The sequence below is a fragment of the Megascapheus bottae genome, chromosome 3 (genome assembly GCF_031878675.1).
Source record: "Megascapheus bottae isolate mThoBot1 chromosome 3, mThoBot2.hap1, whole genome shotgun sequence".
Taxonomy (NCBI): Eukaryota; Metazoa; Chordata; class Mammalia; order Rodentia; family Geomyidae; genus Megascapheus; species Megascapheus bottae.
The window spans coordinates 11,027,017-11,041,279 of record NC_143511.1 but is presented as its reverse complement, the minus strand read 5'-3'; the positions used below and the strand labels follow the sequence as shown (position 1 = coordinate 11,041,279).

Below are 14,263 nucleotides of genomic sequence, written 5' to 3'. Positions count from 1 at the left end.
GAGCAAGAAAACTCATTTCTAGGAAAAGGCAGGAAATTCAGCCTTGTAGAGTCAGTTTTTGGTGAATTATAGGCATTTGGGAAGGACAAGTAGGTGTAGAAATTCACATAGTATTTGACTGTGTAGAATTCAACAATTCAGTGCTGATAATAAGGAGCAGAGTACACATACATCCAGAGGGATCAGCCAAAAAAGTTCAGACACCTGAATATAGATAGAATGTGTATAAAGATGCCCTGTAAACAAGCACCAAGATTGTGAGGAACTAGTTTGAAGGTCACAGCAGTGCAACTTTTGTCTGTGCCATTCTGCCCTTTGACAAATTGGGTGAATGACTGAGACACCAGTGAGGAGATGCAGTTCTTCTTCTACTGAGCAGAGAAGAGAACTCTTAAAAAATCCTCATCAAACCACCTGTGTATGAAACCCAATTTGAGGGGTTGTATGCATTTTCTAGAGTACAAGAACAAATAATCACCAAGTAAGAGCCTATGCACTAACAATTTACATCACAGTACTGGGGGATACGGGTCTCCAAGGAGTAATGTCCTCAGTTGGTGTCTGGACCTAAGCACCTGATGAGTCCATGTCCTTGTCATCTGAGTGCTTTAGAATATTGTGACAATACCAGTATACAAGACAGAGTATTTGTATCACCATGTCCTCGTGTTCTGTTTTGAAACTTAATTGGAAAGTTCAAGGCTCTGAGTTCATATCTCACCACCGGAGAGAAGTGGTAGAGGGGAAACCTAAGCTGGAGATGTCGCTCAACTGGCAGACCACATGCCTAGCATGCACAAGGCCATGCCTTCAATACCCAGCACTGTAGACAAAAAGTGTGATTTCTCTGATATTGTCCAAATTAACGTTTTGTGTATTTGCAATGTTGAAAATGTGGACAATATACTCACAAATATTATCATATACTGAACTGCCCAGCCAAATACCTGGCATATCCATGTACTAGTCCTCTGAGTGTTAAGCCATTCTGGAATATAACAATACATAGTATACTCGAAAGCCTGTCCATATCTTGCTCAGGGATGCAATTATGTTCAATTTTGAAATGAAACAGAAACAGTAGACAAAGTCAAAGACATTTTCCGTTGTGATGTCAAGTACTTGCAACCACAATGCTTAGTCAGATAATCACAGTCTGTGTATGCCACTCACAATAAGTCCTGGGACGTGACAAAGATTTCAGATGAGGAAGAGCTGTTTGACCTTGCGTCAATCCCTCATACCCCAGGACTCTGCAGCTTGAAATGCTAAGCATCACTTTGGATGGAGTCCTGCATTCCACCTGCAGATGCTTTTATCCATCAGAGCGGCAGGACAGACAGCCTACACTAGAGCAAACAAGAAATAGAGAAGACATAGAAGCAGAAATTTAGATGTTATATCATATTGAACTCCTATTAGCACATGAAATGCAAAATACATAAAGCAACAAAAGCACAATGAACACTGAATTAGGTTAGCTAGGAACATAATATGTCTCAATCTTGCATAAAAGCTTTGTTTTGGAGAGTTTACATTTTAACTTTTGCTAGAAGAAGCTTCATTTCTGGACAAAAGCAGGAAATACCCTTTGCATTTACAGTATGTAAAGTTGGTATTAGGTGAATTATTGCTAACATCAATGAAAAACTAAGTCTATGAATTCACATGGTCCTTGACTGTGTATAGTTTAATCATTTAGCACAGACGAAAATGAACAGCCGGGCACTGATGGCTCATGACTGCACTCCTATCTACTCAGGAGCCTAAGCTCTGAGGATCAGAGTTCAAAACAACCAGGCAAGAAATCTGAGAGACTCTTTTCTCCAGTAAACCATCAGAAAACTTAAAATGATGCTGAGGTTCAAAGCAATAGAGTACTATCCTTGAGCTGATGAACTGAGACAACACCCAGGCCATGAGTTCAAGGCCCATGACTTAATCAAACAAAAATGAACCATTCTTGTGAAGTCTTCCATCAAAGGCTAGATATCTGCATATAAATACACATGTGTATAAAGATATGTAGAGACCAAGAAACTATTTTCAAAGTCATAGCAGTGCAGCTGTTGTGAATGAATGAGAAACAGTGAGCAGACACCTTCTCAGAGGAAGAGGTAAGAATGACAAAGAAAAAGAGGATGTGCAATCCACCATCCCTAGCCATAAAGGAAATGCAAATCAAAATGTCTCTAAGATTCCATCTTATTCCAGTTACATTGCCCAACATTAGGAGTTAGAACAACAAATGCTGGGGGGATTTGAGGGAAAAGGAATCCTATTTCACTGTAAACTAATACAACCGCTTTGGACAGCAGTCTAGAGGTTCCTCAAAAAAATCCCTTAACTGTGACCTAGCCATATCATTTCAGGGCATCTATCCAGAAAAACACAAGCCAGAACACTGTAAATACAGTTGCACCTCTATGTTCATTTCTGTAATATTCATAATAGCCCAGTTATGGGAACAGTCCAGATCGCCTACAGTGGTGAGTGGATCCAAGTGATGCAATACTGATACACAATGTAGTTTTACACTGCCATTAAAAATTATGTAATTTGGGGTCAGGTGTTTGGCCTAGTGGTAGAATGCTTGCCCAGGATGCACAAAGACCTGGGTTCAATTCCTTGGTACTACATATATGGAAAAGCCAGAAGTGGTGCTATGGCTCAAGTGGTAGAGCACTATCTTTGATTAAAAAACCAAAGGACAATGCTCAGGCCCTGCGTTCAAACACAGGACTGACCAAAAAATAAAATAAAAGAATGTAATTTGGGAGCCTGGAGTGTGGCCTAGTGGTAGAGTGTTCACCTACCATGTACGAAGCTCTGAGTTCAATTCCTTAGTAACTCATATTAGAAAAAAGCTGGAAGTGGTGCTGTGGCTCTAGTAGTAGCGTGCTAGCCTCAAAAATCCCAAGGACACTGCCCAGGCTCTGAACTGAAGCTCCAGGAATGGCAAAAAAAAATCTGTCATTTGCGAGTTAATGGATGGGCCCAGAACAAATCATATTAAGTGAAGATAAGTCAAGTTCAGAAAGACAAATGACACATAGGCAGAGAATAAATCTAAAATACATGGTGACATGATAAGTCATAGAGGACTCTGGTCAATCATATATCGTTAGACCAAAGCAGGCACTCTTGGAGGAGGAACAAAGAGCTTCTCTGCTTCTGTCTATGGGGAGGATAAGGGAGGTACACAAAAGTGGAAGGACAGAGAGTGAACAAATGAAGTAGTGATATTCAGTAGAAATCATGTAGAAAATGAACTATATAACTCGTGGAAGGGAACAGAGGTGAAATATGGGAGAGAATAAAGGAGGGGATGTCATTATCTAAAGACAAATATATTCATTACCTGACTGGTGATATGGTTACCCCTCTGTATATCACCTATATAATAAAAAGAAAATTGCAAAAGCAGCAAGAAAGCACAACACAAAAAGCTGCCACTCTAAACACTTAAACAGAAAGGTTCCATTGTTGAACTGATGTTGCAAAACTAAATGGGTCTATCACAAATCTGTCAAACTCAAAGACATAGAAAAATGATGAAAAAATTATAAGCAACTACTTTATATGAGAACAAATCGCACTAATCATTTAGCTGTAGAGAAATACTAACCATAATGTATGATCTAGGAAGTCATATAATGTCAAGAGTCATATGTACTTTTTAATTACATGACAATATTGCAATCTTATATTTTTGAATGGGATAGATTGGATAGTACTATTCACAAAAGACATGTGGAAAATAATGATGGGCAAGTAGAAATCCATACTACATGTAAAGAGGCTTGTGTGTGTATATGCATGTGTACATACACATGTATATATGTTTATATGTATATATGTATATATGTATATATATACGTATATATGTGTATATATGTAGGCAAGTATGTCTGTGGCCCACTGAATACACACAAAGAAAGCCAGAAGTTGGCATGTAGGAAGACCATAATGAGGACTAATCTTACACAGAGTGTCACTGTCTTTATTTCTGCATAGTCATATTGTAGTATATGCTTGCACTATTGTATCTTTAGGAGTTCTCTGAAAAAAAGTGTAAAAGGTTATTAGTCAAATCTTTACTTTTCCCAGTAAAATGAAAGGTTGGAGATAAATGAGTACATAATATGCATAGATACATGGGGGTTAATACTAATTTGTTGTAATCACATATATATGAAATATGTGTGGACATATGTATCTTTGTGTTTTTCTTTGGATATGTATGTACATTTTCATACATGAGCCTCTATCTATGTATATGTTATACATATTATACCCACAACACAGATTACAGTATTATATAAGATATGCTATATGTAATACCTAATATAAACCAGATTTACTATATATACGGTACATATAAGCATATGTAGTATATATTCACACACAAAATACTCAGAATGTGGAATTTGCATTGGGGAAGTTCATATATAAAAACTGCAGTACAGATATCACTGTCAGCATTTTTGCATGTTCATTGTAGCATGAGATGTACCCTTCTGATTTAGTTGGATAAATGTATAACATGTTAAAAGACAGCATTGTCTTTCTTCTAGTTTTTTAGCTACATTATGCTTTTTGACCATTGCAAATTAAGTGTAGTGATCTGAATGTATCGTTGGCATTTCTATGTGAGCTTAGTCACATGTCACTGATTGCTATTAAAAAAACATTCAGAATTATACCTACTTTCTGTTTCAAAATTATCTGATTAGTTCCAATAAGTTGCCTTACTTCTACTTCATTATTTTGTGGAAGCTGCTTTAAAGCATTAAGGGCTATTGCATCTGACGCAGCTTCCACAGAAAGTTAAAATATTTCAATTTCCAATATACTTATGGGGTCAAGAAACACAAAAATGTATCTTTTCTCATTGTACCTTTGTGCTTATATTAGCACTATTCAAAAGAGCTGAAGCTGGGCACTGGTGACTCACGCCTGCCATGCTAGCTACTCAGGAGACTGAGATCTGAGGATCACGATGCAAAGCCAGCCTAGGCAGGAAATCCATGAGACTCTGATCTCCAATTAATCACGAGAAAAACGGAAGTGGCATTGAAACTCAGAGTGTTAGAGCCCTAGCCTTGAGCAGAACAGCTCAGGGAAAGAGCCCAGGCTCAGAGTTAAAACCCCATGACCCACAAAAAAACAAAAGCTACCTATTCACCAATGAGTACATATAAAACTGCTGTGTGTGGACAAAATGAGGAACGAGTCTGCTCTAAAAATGGAATGATATCATTATCAGGAAAATGGATAAGAGAACTCAGCATGCTAAGCCAAATATATCACACTGAGAGCTAAATGTCACATTTTTCTCTCCATTTGTAAATTTAGATTTAAAGATGAATAATGGGAAAGTACAAGAGGACCTTTTGGGGGAAGGACAGCAGTGGGGAGTGAGGACATGATAGGAGAAGGTATGGGACATATATAAAATGCTCTTCAGTATACTATCTGATAAAGTCAGAGCAACGGTTGAAATTATTCCGAGTGTGGAGAGCACATGTATGGAGGATACTGGAAGCACCATTGTAAACAACAAAGTTATTCCAATAAAAACAACCCCAAATCTGTAGACATTCAGAATGAGAGCTTGAAGTTTTAAAAAAAATACCCAGATCTCCAATTCTATTATGAACACTGAATGATAGCAATATTAACTGAACACAAGGCAGTCAAACAAGTCAGGATGTCAAAAAATGAAGTGTAATCATTCAAACTTTGCAAACCAGTGGAACATATTGAAATGCAACTGACCCTGCTCAGGTACTACTGGTCCAGGCTCTCAACTGAAGTGTATGCATTTGAAGAAGTCACATGGTTTTCTCCAGGAGGGAAACTTCCCTTCAATTCTTCATCATGTGGAAGTTTTTTCATAGAAGACCCCTCGCTGGTAGGATTTGTGACAGGAGTATGGGCAAGAGACTGAGAGTGTGCAATCACCAAGGAAATTCCTTCAATGGCCTCCTTCATGCTGTCCACAGTACTGTGAAGTTTGCCAAGGACAAATACCAGCATTTTCTTAGTCAATAAAGAACTCCTTAGAGGTATTCAGTGGTATTTTACATGGAGAAATGCTCATCATGAGGCAAGGCAGACTCCTCTGAGACCAATTCAGACAACTGAGAGAAGACATTAGAATCATCTGCTCCATTTATTTGATGTGTGATCTATAAATTAAATAACAGTATTTCAAAATGTATATGTATTTCAGAAAATACATTCAATCCCATACATCAAATATACAAATGAGATAATTATTCATTACCAGACCTGGAGTTCTTTTTGCTTCTTAAAGGTTAGAGGAAAAATTAAAAAGCAAATGCATAAGATAAAGATGTAAAGATCCTATTTCAGCTATAATTCATGGCTACTATTCCTTAATTAGTATTCAAAATTAATTAAGTAAAAATGTTTGAATTCGTAAAAAATTAACTTTGTTGTTTTCAGTGTCTTTTATCACTGAGCTCTTTTCTTCTGATTTTCATGTGAAACCACTGTTGTTGCGGCCATGGTTGTTGTCAGGTCATTGTTCATGTCATTCAAGCATGTGACTATAGAAAAACCTTACAGATATACAGAAGTACGGCTGGTGAGAATATTTCAGCAAGCAATTAACTCAAGAACACAGAAAGCAACCTTGCACATCCCATAATCTTTGGAGGATAGGGTATCAAATACATATTTTTTAAAATACAAATATTTTCACTAGGATAGTAATAAAATACAGAAACACTTTCCAGGAGAGAATTTGCTTATGTATCAAAAGATGATATTTGTATGATAAGAAGGATCCTAATACTGAATTAAGCAAAAGAAAAGGTAATGGTGAGCTGGGCTCTACTAGCTTGCATCTGTAATCTTAACTTCTCAGGAGGCTGAGATCTCAGAATCCATATTTGAAATCTGCTTAGGAATCAAAGTCTAACAGACTTATCTCTAATAAACCTTCAAATATTCAGTAGTGGAGCTGTGGCTCAAATGGGTGAGTGGTAACCAAGAGCAAAAACACCTCAGTGGGCCGGAAGCATGGCCTAGTGGTAGAGTGTTTGTCCAGCATGCACGAAACCCTGGGTTCAATTCCTAGGTACCACATACATAGAAAAAGCTAAAAGTGGTGCTGTGCCTTAAGTGGTAGAGCACTAGCCTGTGAAAATGCAAGGACAATGCCTCTTTCTTTCTTTCTCTCTCTCTCTTTTTTTTTTTTTTGCTAGTCTTGGGGCCTGAGCTCGGGGCCCCAGTTATGAATACAAGCCTTGGAACTGGCACAGAAAAAAAGAAAGAAGAAAAAAAAAAAGAAAAACATCTCAGTGCCCAGGCCCTCAATTGAAGTCCTAGGATCAACAGCAATAGAAAAGGAAAGAGTATTTTCCTAGATGCACAAGGACACAAGAGTATATTGATCTATGCGTTAAGAAAAAGCATTCACTAACAAGAAAACTCAATGGAATTATATTCAGTGTGTTAGTTTTAAATACTGAAAATTTTACCACAATATAAAATTCCCCTTAGGAAGAAAAAAGTATAATAAGCTTAAAGAAATTAAAAGGACAATTTCTTACTGCTTATGCGCTCCCCCCCTCCCCCTCTCTCTCTCGATTTCAGATTCTGACCATGTCAACTTTTAAACTTAGGGCTTCTCTTAACTCTTGCTCAAGTTTCTACACCATGTCTGGCTTCAACCTCATCTCATAAGGCACACTGCCTGCCTCCTTTAATGCTACTTATTGTGAACAGGGAGTCTCCCAGAATTTCGTGATGGGTTGGCTTTGAACATGGACCTACCAAATCCCAGGCTTTTGATTACCTAAAGGAGAAGTTTCTGGTAAGAAGAGCTATTTCTTTTTTTTTCATATACTTTTATTGTAATTATTAGAAATGTTACATTTTATTCACCAGATAGAAGGTGCATTACTTCACAAACATTGATACCCTTTCTTATGTCTTGGTCCCCATTTCCCTCCCTCCACTCTGCCCCTCATCTTGTTTTTCCCCCTCTCTTAGCAGTAATGGGACAGGAAAATGTGAGAAACATGTATATGACATGAAAGATCATGAATACAGGGGCTGATACACAACTTGTATGGCCAGTATGTCTTTTTAAGATGTAGAGCCATTGACCAGGAATCCAAACTCCTATGTCCAGTCACAACTTCCTGACACACAGAGTGATAGCTAGGGTGCATAGTTCCACCAGGATTTTATTGGGAATAAAAGCAGGAGGACAAGTCCTGAGTTCAAGCCCCAATTCCAATACCAGGAAGTACATAAATGACAGATAGAAAAGACAGACTTATAGATGATAGATTGTATAATCATATCTGCACATAGGTACTTGTATTCAGGGAGGAATTATCTGAACATATTAATATTCAAAAACATCAGCAAACTAAATGGTTATGGAAGTCTAGGAGATAATTTTGAAACTTTTTGTGTGGTGACAGTTTTTATGACTAGTTTTTATCTTTATATTCATCACTATTCATCGCTTCAGAATTTTTCTGTGAAATGCTGTGTAACAATTAAAAGAAAAAATAAATAGTTCACCTTTCTAACCCAGAGTCTATAAAACTAGCCTCATGTATCTTCAGCTAATCACAGTCTTTTTACTTATGATATTCAAATATCTATTGCTGAAGAAAGCACATAACCCTACATTCCTATACATGTTCTTTCTTATGATCTTTCCTTTTGTTCCAATTAATAGCACTGCTGAGAATTAGTCTCTTCACTAATAACACTTTTCTATGTTTTTAAATCTGCTTACTTAAGGCGAAAAAGCAGATTACATTGAAATGCAAACTGGCCTTCTCCTGTTTTCTAACACAATACTAGAGCTTAAACATAGGGCCTAAATGTTATCCTTTTCCTTTTTTCAATCAAGGCTAACGTTCTACCACTTGAGTCATAGCTCCACTTCTGATTCTTTGCTGCCACTACTGGCTTCAATCTGATCCTCAGATCTCAGCTTCCTGAGTAGCTAGGATTCCAGGCATGAGTCCCTGGTGCCTAGCTCAAAGAAAATCTTTATACATATGTCTTGCCATTGAGCAAAAGATCAACACAGAAAAAAAACAACTAGACTGAGCTTTTTCCCTCAGTATCATAGTCCCAGTAATGTTCATAAATATATTAGATGGTGTGATTACATCTCTGGTGCCAAGGGCATTTTGTATACCATCTGCACCTGTGGAAAAAATGGCAATGTAAACGTATTATTGGTATAAAAATGCTATTTTTCTTTTTGTCTTTAATTTGACGCTGAGACCTGAAGGCAAAGGCTTCATACACACTATGTACATGATGAAGCTACATTTCTTTTGTCAAGGAGTAATCCTTAATTCAAATGCTATATCATTTACAATCTTTTGGACAGACTAATTCCCTGCTCCTACCTAGGAAAGCATTCTGCTCTCTGGATTTACCAGTTCTGAATATTTCATACTTTTTCGTTTCAGATTGTATGAACAAACTACTAACCCAATAGCTCCATGTAATATTCATAATATAATTACTATATATACAGGGCTTCATATGACTTGAATTTTGATGAAGCCCCGGAGGAAGTGTAGAATAAATGTACATCATCAACAATTAAAATGAAAGGCCAAAACCACTACACTGTTAGCCTGAGAAATTAAATTTAAGAAGTCCAAAACACATGGGATCATCAAGGATACAGAACAATTTTTACACTTCTACATTATTTTAGATACATTATTGGGGAAAAAATCTGACATTTTCATAAAATTTACACTTACGTTTTATGAGCTAGCACTTATATTCCAGACATTTCCCTCAGAAAAATAAATGCATCTGAAGAAAGACTTCCATAGAATGTGTAGCCCAGGCTCAGTGGCTCACACCTCTAATTCTAGCGACTCAGGAGACTGGAATTGATAATATCATTGTCCAGGGCCAGACTAAGCCAAGTACTCACAATCCCTCATCTCAACAATAAAAAGCTGGACATGGTGATTCATGCTGTCATCCCAGTTCTGTGAGAAGCATAAATAGGGGGATAGAAGTCCAGGACGGCTTGGGATAAAGGAAGGCCCTATTCAGACAATCACAAGCACAAAGCTAGCAAGAGGTATGGCTCAATGGTTAAAATAAAATCAACCCCAAACTACCTGGCAAGCACAAGCCTCTGAGTTCAAACTTCACTAAGTGTAACAAGGAAAAAAATAAAAACCAAGAAAATAATGCAGAGTGTTTATGTAATTAATGTAAGTATCTCAGAACAAACAAATTTTATATGAAATGGTGCGTTCTGCAGTGTTCCTAAAAAATGCAAAAACTATACTATGGTAGGAAACAATAATATGTCAGCTATGGTGAAGCTTATTTGTAATAACAGCTCCCAGAGGGCTGAGACAGAAACATCTGGAATTCAAGGCCAACTAGGCTCTCCTTGTCTCAGACCTTGTCCCAAAGAAGAAGCACAGTAAATGAAAGGAAGGAAGAAGGACAAGAAGGAGAAACTGAGTGTGATGGTACATGCTTTTAATCTCAGCTACTCTGGAGGCAGAAGAATCATGAGTGTGACATTCCTATAGTAAGCAGATGCCATACAATTTGTATTTTATGGTGGCCTTTTTGGGGACTGTACTGGCACAGACACAACCTCAGTCTCTAAGTCTGCCTTGTAGCTTTTAGCTTAAAGGTTGTGCTGTACCATTTGAGCCACTCTCCTCCACTTTTCACTTTTTACTGGTTAACTATGGACGTTCCTGCATGGCCTGGCTTCAAACCACCATCCTCAGCTCTTAGTCTACTGACTAGCTAGAATTACAGGAATGAGGTGCCCAAGTACAGAGCTCAGATGCAAATGTTAATATTCTATACCTAAAACTGTAACAAACAAGGCTTGACTATCTTGAAAACATGGATAAATTTTCATCTGATCCAGCAATTTTAAACTTTTATGAGAGAAAAAGATGATATATAAATTTCAGTGGTGACCTCTTCATCAACTTAACTTACAATTGCCAGATCAATATTCTCTGTACTTCCTAACAACTTTTTGTAAGTTATTATTTGAGTGAAACTGGAATATATGGAAAATGACAATGTTATTATTAAGAAAACTTTTAGTTGGTTGTTAGTAGCAAACATCTTTCACCGTAGCTACTCAGCAGGCTGAGATCTCAGGATGACCGTTTGGAGCCAACCTAGACAGGGAAGTCCAGGAGACTCTTATCTCCGATTTACCACCAGAAAGCCATAAGTAGTGTGGCTCAAATGGTACAGCACTAACCGTGAGCAAGAAACCCAGACCTTTCCCCAACCCAGTTCAGGACTCACTCCCCACGAAATAAACGAACAACTTCTTAATGATAAGTAAACTATATATAAATAAACATCTAAATTATAACTGCAGTACCTATTTTAAGGTAAAGTCAATGTACGACAAACTCCAGATGCTCCTTTAGTAGGTCTACCAAGAGCCCCTGTCCGTTGGCCTCCAACTGTGCTTTCCACAGGGATTCCAGGCAAGCAGCTCCCATGGTCCTCTGGGCCGGAGGGGCGTGTCTAAACGCGGGTGGGTGGGGCCGCGGGGCGGGGCTTGGATGGACTGCAGTCCACCTGCAGGCTGCCAGCCCAGCTGCTAGGGGCATCCTCACTGAGCTCTGAGGGAAGGTCAGTTGAGCAAGAGCCAGCCGAACTCTGCTAAACCATCTGGAAGAAGATGGGTGAAAACCAGCTGGTTACCAGGAAATAGCTCTTGCAGCTGCAGCACTGATCTCTCAAACTTGGCCAGGATTTCTGTTTTTTTTTTGGTTCTTTCCATCTTCTTGTTAACTGAAGATAAGAGCTTCATACCCTTTGCAAACCAAGCTCAATTTGCACTGCAGTCCTCAGTTCTCAGCCTTCTGGGCAGCTAGAATTACAAGTCAGAACCAATAATGCCCTGCTTAAACCTCTCTTGATTAGACGTTCTTTCTCAGGTTTTTGTTTCATGAGTGGAAAATGGACTCAAAACATCTAGCATTAGAACACCATGTGTTGACCTAGTAAGACATGTATCAAGCACTAAAAAGCTTTCACAGATTTACCTAGCCAATTCCAATAAACTAGTGCCTAACTATCACCTATTTATCTTGTCCTAATACTTGTGCATGTGTGCCAGTGCTGAGACTTGAACTCAGGACCTGAGCATTGTCCATGAGCTTTTTGCACAAGGCTAGTACATGATCACTTTAGCCATTGTTCCACATCCAGCTCTTAAAGAGAGTTACTTGCAGATAAGAGTCTCTCAGGCGCCATGCTCCTATCATCTGTGGCAGAGTATGAAATAGGAGAGTCATTGTCCACATACACCTTGGGCAAAAACCAAAACCCTGTCTTAAAATAACTGGTGCAATTAAATACATGTAGCAGTAGAAAATAAAGTACAAAATACAACTGAAGTTTCAGTGAACGATAGAACAATATATATAATATATTAGATTTTAAAATACATGCTTTCTGCAAAAATTTAGAAATTCTAACATTTCCTCATTAGAAAAACTTATTTTCTTTTCTTTTTGTTGTGCATTGTGAGTCATGGGGCTTGAAGTTGGCTTGGGCACTGCCCCTGAGCTCTTCAGCTCAAGGCTACCGCCCTACCCTTGGGCCAAGCCTCACTTCCCCTTATCTAGAAGTTAATTTGAGATAGAGTCTTAGGTCCTTTTGTGCCCAGGCTGGCTTTGAACCAGATCCTCAGATCTCAGCCTCCTGACTAGCTAGTATTCCAGCCATGAGCCACTCTGCCTGGCTTAGAAAACTTATCTGAAGTTCAGGATGATCTTTTGGGAATGCTCTTTCCAATTTCATTTGTCTACCTACTGTTCAAAGAAAATAAAATAGAGATAAATTGAGCATCAGACATGCACACTTTAATTCCATTTCTGCTCTCATACCAACTCTCCATTCTTTGAATTATATTCAGTTTTGAAAGTATCATTATTTTCATTCATGTAGATTGAATACTTTTCCTGTACTTTTGTTTTTTAATTCCTCAATGTGGTAAATATTAGCATTTTCTTCACACTCCATCTACTTCAAAAGGGGTTGAGATTAAAAGCATGTGCCAACATACCCAACTAACTTCCTTCCTTCCTTCCTTCCTCCATCTTTCACTACCTCTCTTTCTTCTTTCCTTCCCTCCTGTTCACCTTCCTTCCTCTTCCCCTCCACCCTCCCTCCCCTACTCCTTGTTTCATCTTTTTTCTTTTGAGACCAGGTCTGAGGGATAGCCTAGTTGGCCTTGAATTCCAGATCCTTCTGTCTCATCCTCCTAGGAGCTGCTGACAGATAAGCTTCACCATACCGGAGTTATACTTACTCTTTCCTACCATAGTTTAGTTTTATTCCTTTTTCTAGAACTTCATATAAATGTAACAATGCACAAAGCACTGTTCCATATGAAACTTCTTTCATTCTGAAAATAAATACATTTAAACTATTACATAAACTCTTTGCATTCTTTTTTGTCTTTTGGAATAGTACCTCATTACATTTTATTCATTCATTCTATTCATTGACATCAGGTGTGTTTGTACTTTTTGGCTGTGAAACCTACAACTGTTACAGATATTCTCTCTTTTTCCTGTTTACGGTTGTGTCTTCTTTTTGGTATGCTTAGAGTGAGTGAATTCAGAGGCTTGTGCTTGCCAGGGAAGGTTTAGGGTTGATTAATTTTTAACCAGTTGAAACATACCTCTGGCTAACTTTGGTTATTGTTCAGATAGGTCCTTTCTTTATCCCAGACCATCCTGGACCTCTAGCCCCCTACTTTGGCTTCTTCCAGAACTGGGATGACAGGCATGAGTCACCATGCCCAGCTATTTATTTTTGAGATGAGGGCTTGCAAGCACTTGGCTTGGTCTGGCCCTGGACAGAGATACTCTCAATTCCAGCCTCCTGAGTAGGTAGAATTAGAGGTGTGAGCCACTGAGCCTGGACTACACATTCCATAGAAGTCTTGGTTTAGAATAATACTTGCATTTTCTCAGGGAAATATTATGGAAAATCATTATTAGCTCATAACACATAAATGTTAATATTATGAAAATGTCAGATTTTCCTAACATTACATCCAAAGTGATGTATGATGTTCCAATTGCTCTATTCCTTGGTGATCCCACGTGGTTTTGGCTTTTTTTTATATAAATGCATTTTATTGGTTTAAAGAGAACAAAAGAGGCAGAAAATATTTGCATATAACAAATCCTATGTTATAAATGTAGATTTT

At 38.1% G+C, this 14,263-nt stretch overlaps 1 long non-coding RNA gene across 1 annotated transcript; it reads right to left on the bottom strand.

Moving 5' to 3' along the window:
- Positions 1–482: 482 nt before the first annotated feature.
- Positions 483–11,534, bottom strand: LOC150064937 (uncharacterized). Its single transcript, XR_016534853.1, has 3 exons — positions 11,411–11,534; positions 5,782–6,194; positions 483–1,349 (listed from the first exon to the last, which is right to left on the bottom strand). It is a non-coding gene; the product is annotated as an uncharacterized LOC150064937 (long non-coding RNA).
- Positions 11,535–14,263: the final 2,729 nt, after the last annotated feature.